Source organism: Pseudophryne corroboree, chromosome 11 (genome assembly GCF_028390025.1).
Source record: "Pseudophryne corroboree isolate aPseCor3 chromosome 11, aPseCor3.hap2, whole genome shotgun sequence".
NCBI lineage: Eukaryota > Metazoa > Chordata > Amphibia > Anura > Myobatrachidae > Pseudophryne > Pseudophryne corroboree.
This window is the reverse complement of record NC_086454.1, coordinates 126,963,583-126,973,836: the sequence shown is the minus strand read 5'-3', so window position 1 is coordinate 126,973,836 and position 10,254 is coordinate 126,963,583. Positions and strand designations below refer to the sequence as shown.

General features: G+C 47.5%; 1 protein-coding gene across 3 annotated transcripts in view; it reads left to right on the top strand.

Annotated features, from left to right (window-relative positions):
• Window positions 1–3,083: 3,083 nt before the first annotated feature.
• Window positions 3,084–10,254, top strand: part of LRRC56 (leucine rich repeat containing 56) — an 81,310-nt gene continuing 74,139 nt past the window's right edge. For all 3 annotated transcript variants that reach the window (XM_063944800.1, XM_063944801.1, XM_063944799.1), the window contains exon 1: window positions 3,084–3,270. The gene's annotated coding sequence lies outside the window, so the exon portion shown is untranslated. The remainder of the gene's footprint in view (window positions 3,271–10,254) is intronic.

Below are 10,254 nucleotides of genomic sequence, written 5' to 3'. Positions count from 1 at the left end.
TTGTTTCTATTTCTATTTCTGCGCAGAAATTTCTCTTTAGACCAGATGTGTTACAAATTAGGAGAAGGATCTATTAATTTAAATTTTGAATGTTAAAATAAATTTTCGCTATTTATCGCCTGTTGCGTTATTTATCGCCTGTTGCGCTACTTATCGCCTGTTGCGCTACTTAAAAAATCAACACTATCGTGTGGCTTGAGTTACGTGGGCGTACCCAGACGCTCCGTTGCGTAATTTACGCTGCGTGCGTCGGCCTTTGCGTACGCGAGTCTCAGCCCTTTGTTAGAGACACGTGTACACAAAGCCAATGTCCACCGTAACACAACTAACACGTTTTATCAATGTAGATGATCCTCGATCATCTACCAAGCACCACACCAATCTCTCTTTATACCTTTAGGTAGAGTTGCGTGTGCGCTTTACACTTTATCCCTTTACTTTTACACTTTAACTATGAAATAGCGACAACTCTCTCTTAGTACGTTTATCAATTATACAATGGCAAACAGGAGAGTGATATATGAAAATACACGAATGAAAAGAAATGCAGATATGCGTGCGTGTGTACGCAAGACAGAAATAAACAGTTTTAAAAGGACACTATCGTTTTGTTCTTACCTCCGGTCCCGGGTTCCTTCAGCACCCTTTACTAAGCGAAGCAGACGCTTATCCAAACAGCACTACGAGGAATATGATCTCCCGCCCTTTGCTGCTGGATAATGTCTGCTGAAATTACCTAGTGCAGATATGTGAAGGACGGGCGAGCCGCCAATTGATAAAGCTGAATATTTATCGTATATAAAACCCTTTATGAGGTCTAAGAACACTGTACGCTATTTACGTATGAAGTACCGTAAGGGTACGCTCGTTGCGTAACAATCGCTTAGCCGTAGTCGAGACGCTCAAGCGTCACGTTCGCTCACGGCCAAGAGATCACAGGCAGGCACGCTATTGGCTGCTGACTAACGTAATGATTCGCTATAGCGTAGCGGACGCTCGGGACCACGAGGAGATCACCAGCGGCGCTGACGCTCACAATGTTAAACCTTTAAATCTAAACCATAAACAATGTAATATGCTGTAAAACCTTAGTGTAGAGATAGGGTGTAGATGCAACACAGTGTAACCTTATTAACTCAAAAGCTGTTTGAGCGTCACCGACGCTCTGAGAATACTTAACACTATAAGAAATACACAGATATCTGGGCTTAGGGTCCAACGCCTAATATATATATATATTATGAATGATATACTTGCAAAAGAATTAATACAAATACAAATCATACACTACAATATAACATAGACTACCTAACCAGATAACTACACAGGAAATATAATACAATTACTATTTAAGAGAAAATAAGAGAGAAAGAGGAGAAGAGAGAGAGAGAAATTGGCCCACAATAACAAGATCAATATAGTTGCGGAGAAAAACTTACGCACAAGGGGAAACGATCGCATGCGCCTCTGGACATCCAGCTCCCGATTTTCAGCAATGATAACCGTTGAAGAGTGAGAGCTGGATGTGATCGGCCTGTCTATTTATGCCCCACACACAATGCAATTCAATGGTCCCTACAATCTCATTGTTCATTGGACACAGGAATTCCTCCTCGCACTATAACAAAAGGTCATAGGTTGATTCATACAGGTGGGCCGTGACTATTTCCAACAGCTCAGGTGGGAGGGAAACTGGGTTTCCCGCCGCATGGATAAGTAAGTGCAAATACAGTAAATGTTCATAAACTTCTTATGTCCATAACTATTCGCACAAGCGATTAATCCGCTTCAAACCAACACCGGAATATTGCTAATTAAATACTCTTCCGATGGGTACTAAACACCACTGTATTACTCCTGTCTGACCCTTCGTATCAAACAAAGAGGGATTTCTCTGTTCACGAACATTCTATATTAACCAAACTTTCAGAATCTATCAAAGGGACCATGATCTACAAAATACATTATATAGTGGAAATGTGTAACGATTGAGTCGCACGCTACGATCACATAAACTCTACCGTAAATACGCATACCGTGCGCCTGCGGGTGCCCGCGACTGTGAGTATGCGCACGTACGGGAGAGCGTACGCATGCGCAGCACGGACCTGTGTGAGGTGCAAATATGGTAGTGTGCATAGAGATATTTTTCTGACTTTGACAGTGCACATGCGTCTCCTAGTAACCCTAGTGCCCAGAGAGGGCCCAGGTGGAGACTGCACACGACCCCCCCCCCCCCCTAAAAAAAAGTGACTGTCCCGCAAAAATCAGGACAGTTGGGAGGTATGTAACCGTTCTATGAGTTGAGACAGTGGCAGTAATGCAGCAAGCCGGCCTGGCGGCTCACACTGGGCCCCGGAACACTGCTCGCCTGTAAGACAGAAATTGTTCATCTTAAATTGGGACATTTTTGAGATACGGATAGCATAGTTACCAACACTTGAAGACAATTCCCCAGTCACAATATATATCAAGGGAAAATTTACTTTCTGCTGACAATGGTAAAGTCAAGAACAGCGTAAGCAAAAGATATAATTTATATATTCATTACAACCTCAGAACATACAGTAAACAGTGGTAGATTTCCCACTAGGCCTGTGAGACACATGCCTAGGGGTGCCATTTGCTGGGGGCGACACAGCAGGACAGGAGTTTTTTCCCCCCATTGTGGTACGTGAGGTGTGGGGAATGAGGTTGTGGCTGCTTTAGCGGTCTGGGGAGATTGGGACTGACCCCAGCATAAAGGGGCAGTGACACGATTGGTGGAGATCAATAACCTTATGCCTAGAGGCGGCCTGACCCCTAAATTTGGCCCAACAGTAAACCTGAACACTTGGACATGGTCATACTTACTAAAATACCTTTGTAATAGACCCCATATAAAGTGAAAACGTCTTGCCATAAAAAAATAGAAACATTTTATTTTGCAGCCAAAAGCATTACATCATTGCTATTTAATGCAAATATATGGACGCCATTAACTCTGCAGCTGTTTTTAAAAAAAAAATGTAATTGTAATGTAAATGCCTGCATTGCTTTAGGAGAGGTAATTACCCCCTCCCCTTCCTCAGCCACCAGGCGATCAGACAGGGGCAGGCTCCAGTTACCTAAGGGTAGGGATATTTAGTTATGCTAATGAGAGCTTATTATTTGCCCGTTGCTGTGACACTGTAACCCTTAGCAGCAGGGCCTGGTAATGCAGCAAGCCGGCCTGGTGGCTCACGCTGGGCCCCGGAACACTGCTCGCAGCCTTGTTATTAGTGAGCCCAGGTAAGCTGCGTGCTGGGGGATGGAGCACGGAGGCTGCGCCCGGTGGTGGCAGAGCGGGCACACTGTCAGGGGGATGGGTCCGATATGAAGTGATCTCTATTATTATGGTGCTGAACGCTGTAAATTCCGCAACGTGTGTGAATAACGAATCCGTGTGTTAGAAAGTGCGTGACTGTAGAGATTATATATATATATATATATATATATATATATATATATATATATATATATATATATATATATATATAAAATATGACGCTGTGGTCACTATACTGTGTAGGTTACCAGACAGGGTAAGCGTTGTGCAGCAATCAGAGCGGTCAGGAGCTGAGCTTTTATGTTTTATCTCATTAAACATTTACATAAAGGGTTAAATTACATCTAAAGGTTGCTACTGGAGCTCTCTAAAATGTAGGAATAAATATGTATCATATGGGCAAGTTGTACATGGCAGTATATGATGCTGATTGCAATAACGAAGTGTGTGGGTGTAAACTGAAAGTGCATTTATCTCGTTTCATAGCAGACACAAATGGTTTTTTGTTTTCAGCATGGCATCAGCAAAGCAAACTGCTGATTTTGTCTGGTCACCTACAGTGCAATAACATAATGCTGCACTTTACAATTGCATACCTCCTAACATGACCCTCTCCAGGAGGGACACAATGCTCTGCTCCTGTACTCCCCTCTTAATTTGTGATTACCATCACCTGTGCAGAAACACCTTTCTTATCCATTAACCTGTTCAAAACGGGTGGTCTTCTGTTTGCCGGCGGTCGGGCTCCCGGCGCTCAGTATACCGGCGCCGGGAGCCCGACAGCCGGCATACCGACACTTATTTTCCCTCGTGGGGGTCCACGACCCCCATAGAGGGAGAATAAAATAGTGTGGCGCGCGTAGCGCGCCACCGTGCCCGTAGCGTGGCGAGCGTAGCGAGCCCGCAAGGGGCTCATTTGCGCTCGCCAAGCTGTCGGTAAGCCGGCGGTCGGGCTCCCGGCGCCGGGATGCTGGTCGCCGGGAGCCCGACCGCCGGCCAGCCGTAGTGAACCCGTTCAAAACAGGTGCCGGCAATCATAAATTAAGAGACAAGTCCAGAAGCTGAGCATTGTGTCCCTCCTGGAGAGGGTCATGTTGGGAGGTATGCAATTGGGGCCCATTTATCAAATAATATTTGCACTACTGTATGTCCCCAATAACACCCGTTTTCGTGGGTTAGCTGCAAATACTATGTATCCCTGGAATGTATAAAGGAGGGATCGCAGTGGGTATTTTCCATCCTCGGACGCATCTTCCATATATTTCTAGGGGGCATTGTGATTCTGCCCGATTTATCAATTATCGGGATTGCGAAGCACCCCACGATATTGTTCCCTGCAGCTATGGGCTACGGATCGCGGAATTAAGTTCCCCGGAACCCTCTGCCGGAAATGGCCTCAGTGCACCAAAGTTATGTGTGACCGCGCATGTGCAGGACACCCTGGCAGCCCAAACAGCACATCGCAGGAACGGGCTCCTTTCGGAGCCCCAGTCCTTGCTAGTGCTGGGTGATACATTCACCCAATAGGATCGCATGTTGCATTGCGATCCTGGGCGGGAAGATCCTTTCCTGATTGCAATCAATATGTACTCAGTGATAAATGGGCCCCAAAGTGTGGTGGTGGTGGTGGAGGACCGTTGGCAGCTGGTGATTAAAATAAAGACCTAATCCATTCCACGTTAGCGGTTGCTGCACGCATAAAAGCAGTTTGTCAGTTTCAAGCCATCCTGATGCTGTGTTGAGGTGTTGTGGGATGTTCTAGTGACTAAAACGTACATGTACTAAGCAGTAATAAAAGGGGAGAAGTGGCCCATGGCAACCAATCAGCATTGACGTAACATTTATAATTTGCATACAATAAAATCATACAGAGCAGCTGATTGGTTGCCATGGGCAACTTCTCCACTGGCTCACTTCTCCACTTTTATCACTGCTTAGTACATGTACCCCTAACAGCGGTAGCTGCTCTTAACACGAATGTTTCCTCGCAGCCTCTGGGGCCTAACGTGCAGGGTAATTCTGTAGCTCCGGGTGCTTAACCCAGGAGCTATGGGTTAACACACTTTAGTCTAGGGCATAGCACACTTAGAAATTAATAGGTAATTGAATAGCTCTGGGCTATGGGGGTCATTCCGAACCGTTCGCACGCAGCGGTTCTTCGCTGCAGTGCGAACGAGTCGGGACTGCGTCTGCGCTGTGCCCGCAAGGCGCACGCGCGTCGTTGCTGGGCAGCGGCACCGCCAGCGCAGAAAGTGATCGCAGCGGCGATCGCATGAAGACTGACAGGTGGGAGGCGTTCCGGGGCATCAACTGACCGTTTTCAAGGTGTGGTGAGGCGAAAGCAGATGGAACCAGGCTTTTGGAGGGCGGATGTCTGACGTCAATCCCGGGACCTTCATCGCTGGATCCGTCGCACAGGGTAAGTAACTCTTACCCTGGTCTTGTTTTGCTGGAAACTTTTTAGCATAGCAGGGCTGCACAAGCAGTCGCAGCCCTGCTATGCTAAAATACACTCCCTCATAGGCGGCGTCAAGTTGATCGCACAAGCAGCAAAAAGTTACTACGTATGATCAAGTCGGAATGAGGGCCTTTATGCCTGTGAGCCGCATCTGTGTGGTAGGACCTGTGACTAATTGAATCTGCCTAAAAAGGTGTATACACACCTGTGCACTTCCCAGTTAACGCTCCTGATCAGCCAGACACTGTGTAATGACCCCTGGCTTCCTATGAGGCGGAGGCAGCGGTGTGGGAGGGGCTACATGTGCAGCAAACTACGCAACATCCAAGTCGGGCCCTTTGCAGGAACGTTACAAGCCATTTATTGGCTAAAGCTCCAGCATCAGCATAGCATACACACCTATACAAAGGACAACACATTCCCCGATATTGGGAGAACAGGCCGATAATTGTATAGATATGTACCCATCTTAAGGGTCTTTCTCACATTCCCCAAAAGCCAAAGGACCTGATTGAGAGGTGGACACAGAAGCGGCTGCAGCTGTGTCTATTAGTGGTCGCTCACGTGCGACTTCATGCAAATTCCGCTATATAGTCTGTCCAAGGTGTACATCCATATGTTTTAATGCGCAAGGATCGTGACACCAAGCTTCAGCATCTGTACATGCTGTAATAACAATTTCTGGGTCTTTAGACGTACTATCGAAACTTGCACAAGTCTAATGTCAGTTGCAGTTTTTCAATCCGTGTATGGCCTCCTATGTAGTCTATAGGGGAAATTCAGTTACAGTCGGAAGTTCCGACAGGGCGGAAAGACGGCACTTTCCGCTGATAATCAGATCTTTCCGATACCTCACTATTCAATTGAGTTTTTCCGCCCTGCCGGAACTTTCGACCTTAATTGAATTTCCCCTATAATCAGAACTTTCCGATACCCCACTATTCAATTGAAGTGTAGTTTTTCCGCCCTGCCGGAAATTCTGACAAGTCGAAAAACACATGGTTGAGTGAAATCTCTGCTCATCCATGTGTTTTCGACCCCGCCATGGTCGAAAACGGTCCATTTTCACCCATAAGAAAGGGAGGAAATGAATGGTCGGAATGGGAGGGGACACATGTGGAAACGACCCGCTATTGAATATGTACAAAATTCTTCAGTGTGACTCGGAATCAGTCCCAAAGTCTCCTTTCCCCTCCAGAATCATGATTAGATGCTAAGATCAAACCTGTCAGTTGTATAACCTTTGTTACCTGAACAGGTACACTATAAATAGTGATTTCTTAAGCATGCACACACATTGTGCTCTATGTTTAGCAGCATTACAGGCAGTGTCGGACATGAAGGACCCAAGAGGTAATGCAGTAGTAGGGGCCTATACTTAAGGCAGAGGTTCCCAAACTGTGTGCCGTGGCTTCCTGGGGTGCCTCGGGACACTTGCAGGGGTGCCCTGGGTTGGTGGTCCAGGACCAATTCAAATTATTCATGGTCAATATAATAGACAAAACCAGTGCTGGTGGCTGCCAGTCATAAAATATGTGGCCAAACAGAAACCAAATCTTGTCCCTTACCACACAACTGACCCTAAGGATGACATATAAACGCGATCTACTTAATGTAATACGGTTCAGTATCCCTTATCCAAAATTCAAAATCCCACATTTCTCTGACGTCCTAGTGGATGCTGGGAACTCCGAAAGGACCATGGGGAATAGCGGCTCTGCAGGAGACTGGGCACAACTAAAGAAAGCTTTTAGGTCACCTGGTGTGCACTGGCTCCTCCCACTATGACCCTCCTCCAAGCCCCAGTTAGATTTTGTGCCCGGCCGAGGTTGGATGCACACTAGGGGCTCTCCTGAGCTTCTAAAAAGAAAGTATATAATTAGGTTTTTTATTTTACAGTGAGACCTGCTGGCAACAGGCTCACTGCAGCGAGGGACTAAGGGGAGAAGAAGCGAACCTACCTGCTTGCAGCTAGCTTGGGCTTCTTAGGCTACTGGACACCATTAGCTCCAGAGGGATCGACCGCATGGAACTGGCCTTGGTGTTCGGTCCCGGAGCCGCGCCGCCGTCCCCCTTACAGAGCCAGAAGCAAGAAGAGGTCCGGAAATCGGCGGCAGAAGACATCAGTCTTCACCAAGGTAGCGCACAGCACTGCAGCTGTGCGCCATTGTTCCTCATACACACTTCACACTCCGGTCACTGAGGGTGCAGGGCGCTAGGGGGGGGCGCCCTGAGCAGCAATAAAAACACCTTGGCTGGCAAAAATACCACAATATATAGCCCCAGATGCTATATATATGTGATAATTACCCCTGCCAGAATCCATAAAAAAGCGGGAGAATAGTCCGCGAAAAATGGGCGGAGCTATCTCCTTCAGCACACTGGCGCCATTTCTCCCTCACAGCTCCGCTGGAAGGAAGCTCCCTGGCTCTCCCCTGCAGTCTACACTACAGAAAAGGGTAAAAAAGAGAGGGGGGGCACTAAATTTAGGCGCAGTATATATAACAGCAGCTATAGGGGACATAATTCAGTTAGTCCCTGCATTATATAGCGCTCTGGTGTGTGCTGGCATACTCTCACTCTGTCTCCCCAAAGGGCTTTTGTGGGTCCTGTCCTCTGTTAGAGCATTCCCTGTGTGTGTGCGGTGTGTCGGTACGGCTGTGTCGACATGTTTGATGAGGATAATGATGTGGAGGCGGAGCAGATGCCTATAGAAGGGATGTCACCCCCTGCGGGGCAGACACCTGAGTGGATGGACTTATGGAAGGAATTGCGTGCACGTGTCGACTCCTTACACAAAAAATTTGACGACATGCCAAATGCGGGACAGCCGGCTTCTCAGCTTGTGCCTGTCTAGGCGTCTCAAAGGCCATCGGGGGCTCTAAAACGCCCGCTACCTCAGATGGCAGACGCGGATGTCGACACAGATACTGACACCAGTGTCGACGACGATGAGTCTAGTCTAATGTCCACTAAGGCCATTCGTTGCATGATTGAAGCAATGAAAGAGGTGTTACAAATTTCTGATATAAACCCAGGTACCACTAAAAAGGGTATTATGTTGGGGAGAAAAAACTACCCGTAGTTTTTCCCCCATCAGAAGAATTAAATGAAGTGTGTGAAGAAGCGTGGGCTTTCCCTGATAAAAGATTGGTAATCTCTAAGAAGTTACTAATGGCGTTCCCTTTCCCGCCAGAGGATAGGTCACGTTGGGAGACACCCCCTAGGGTGGATAAAGCGCTCACACGTTTGTCTAAAAAGGTGGCACTACCGTCTCCGGATACGGCCGCCCTCAAGGAACCTGCTGATAGAAAGCAGGAGGCGATCCTGAAGTCTGTATATACACACTCAGGCATTATACTTAGACCAGCTATTGCGTCAGCATGGATGTGCAGTGCTGCCGCTGCGTGGTCAGATTCCCTGTCAGAAAATATTGACACCCTAGACAGGGACACTATTCTGCTAACCATAGAGCATATAAAAGACTCAGTCTTATACATGAGAGATGCACAGAGGGAGATCTGCCGGCTGGCATCTAAAATAAGTGCATTGTCCATTTCTGCTAGGAGAGGCTTATGGACTCGCCAGTGGACAGGGGATGCAGATTCAAAAAGGCACATGGAAGTTTTGCCTTATAAGGGTGAGGAGTTATTTGGGGATGGTCTCTCGGACCTAGTTTCCACAGCAACTGTTGGGAAGTCAGCATTTTTACCCCATGTTCCCTCACAGCCTAAAAAGGCGCCGTTTTATCAGGTACAGTCCTTTCGGACTCAGAAAAACAGGCGTGGAAAAGGCGGGTCCTTTCTGTCCAGAGGCAGAGGTAGGGGAAAAAGGCTGCAACAAACAGCAGGTTCCCAGGAGCAAAAGTCCTCCCCCGCTTCTTCCAAGTCCGCCGCATGACGGTGGGGCTCCACAGGCGGAGCCAGGTACGGTGGGGGGCCGCCTCAAAAATTTCAGCGATCAGTGGGCTCGCTCACAGGTGGATCCCTGGATCCTGCAAATAGTATCTCAAGGGTACAAACTGGAATTCGAGGCGTCTCCACCCCACCGGTTCCTAAAATCTGCCTTGCCGATTACTCCTTCAGACAGGGAGGCTGTGCTAGCGGCAATTCACAAGCTGTATTCCCAGCAGGTGATAATCAAGGTGCCCCTACTTCAACAAGGACGGGGTTACTATTCCACACTGTTTGTGGTACCGAAACCGGACGGTTCGGTGAGACCCATTTTAAATTTGAAATCCTTGAACACATACATAAAAAAATTCAAGTTCAAGATGGAATCGCTCAGGGCGGTTATTGCAAGCCTGGACGAGGGGGATTACATGGTATCCCTGGACATCAAGGATGCTTACCTGCATGTCCCCATTTACTATCCTCACCAGGAGTACCTCAGATTTGTGGTACAGGATTGCCATTACCAATTCCAGACGCTGCCGTTTGGACTCTCCACGGCACCGAGGGTGTTTACCAAGGTAATGGCGGAAATGATG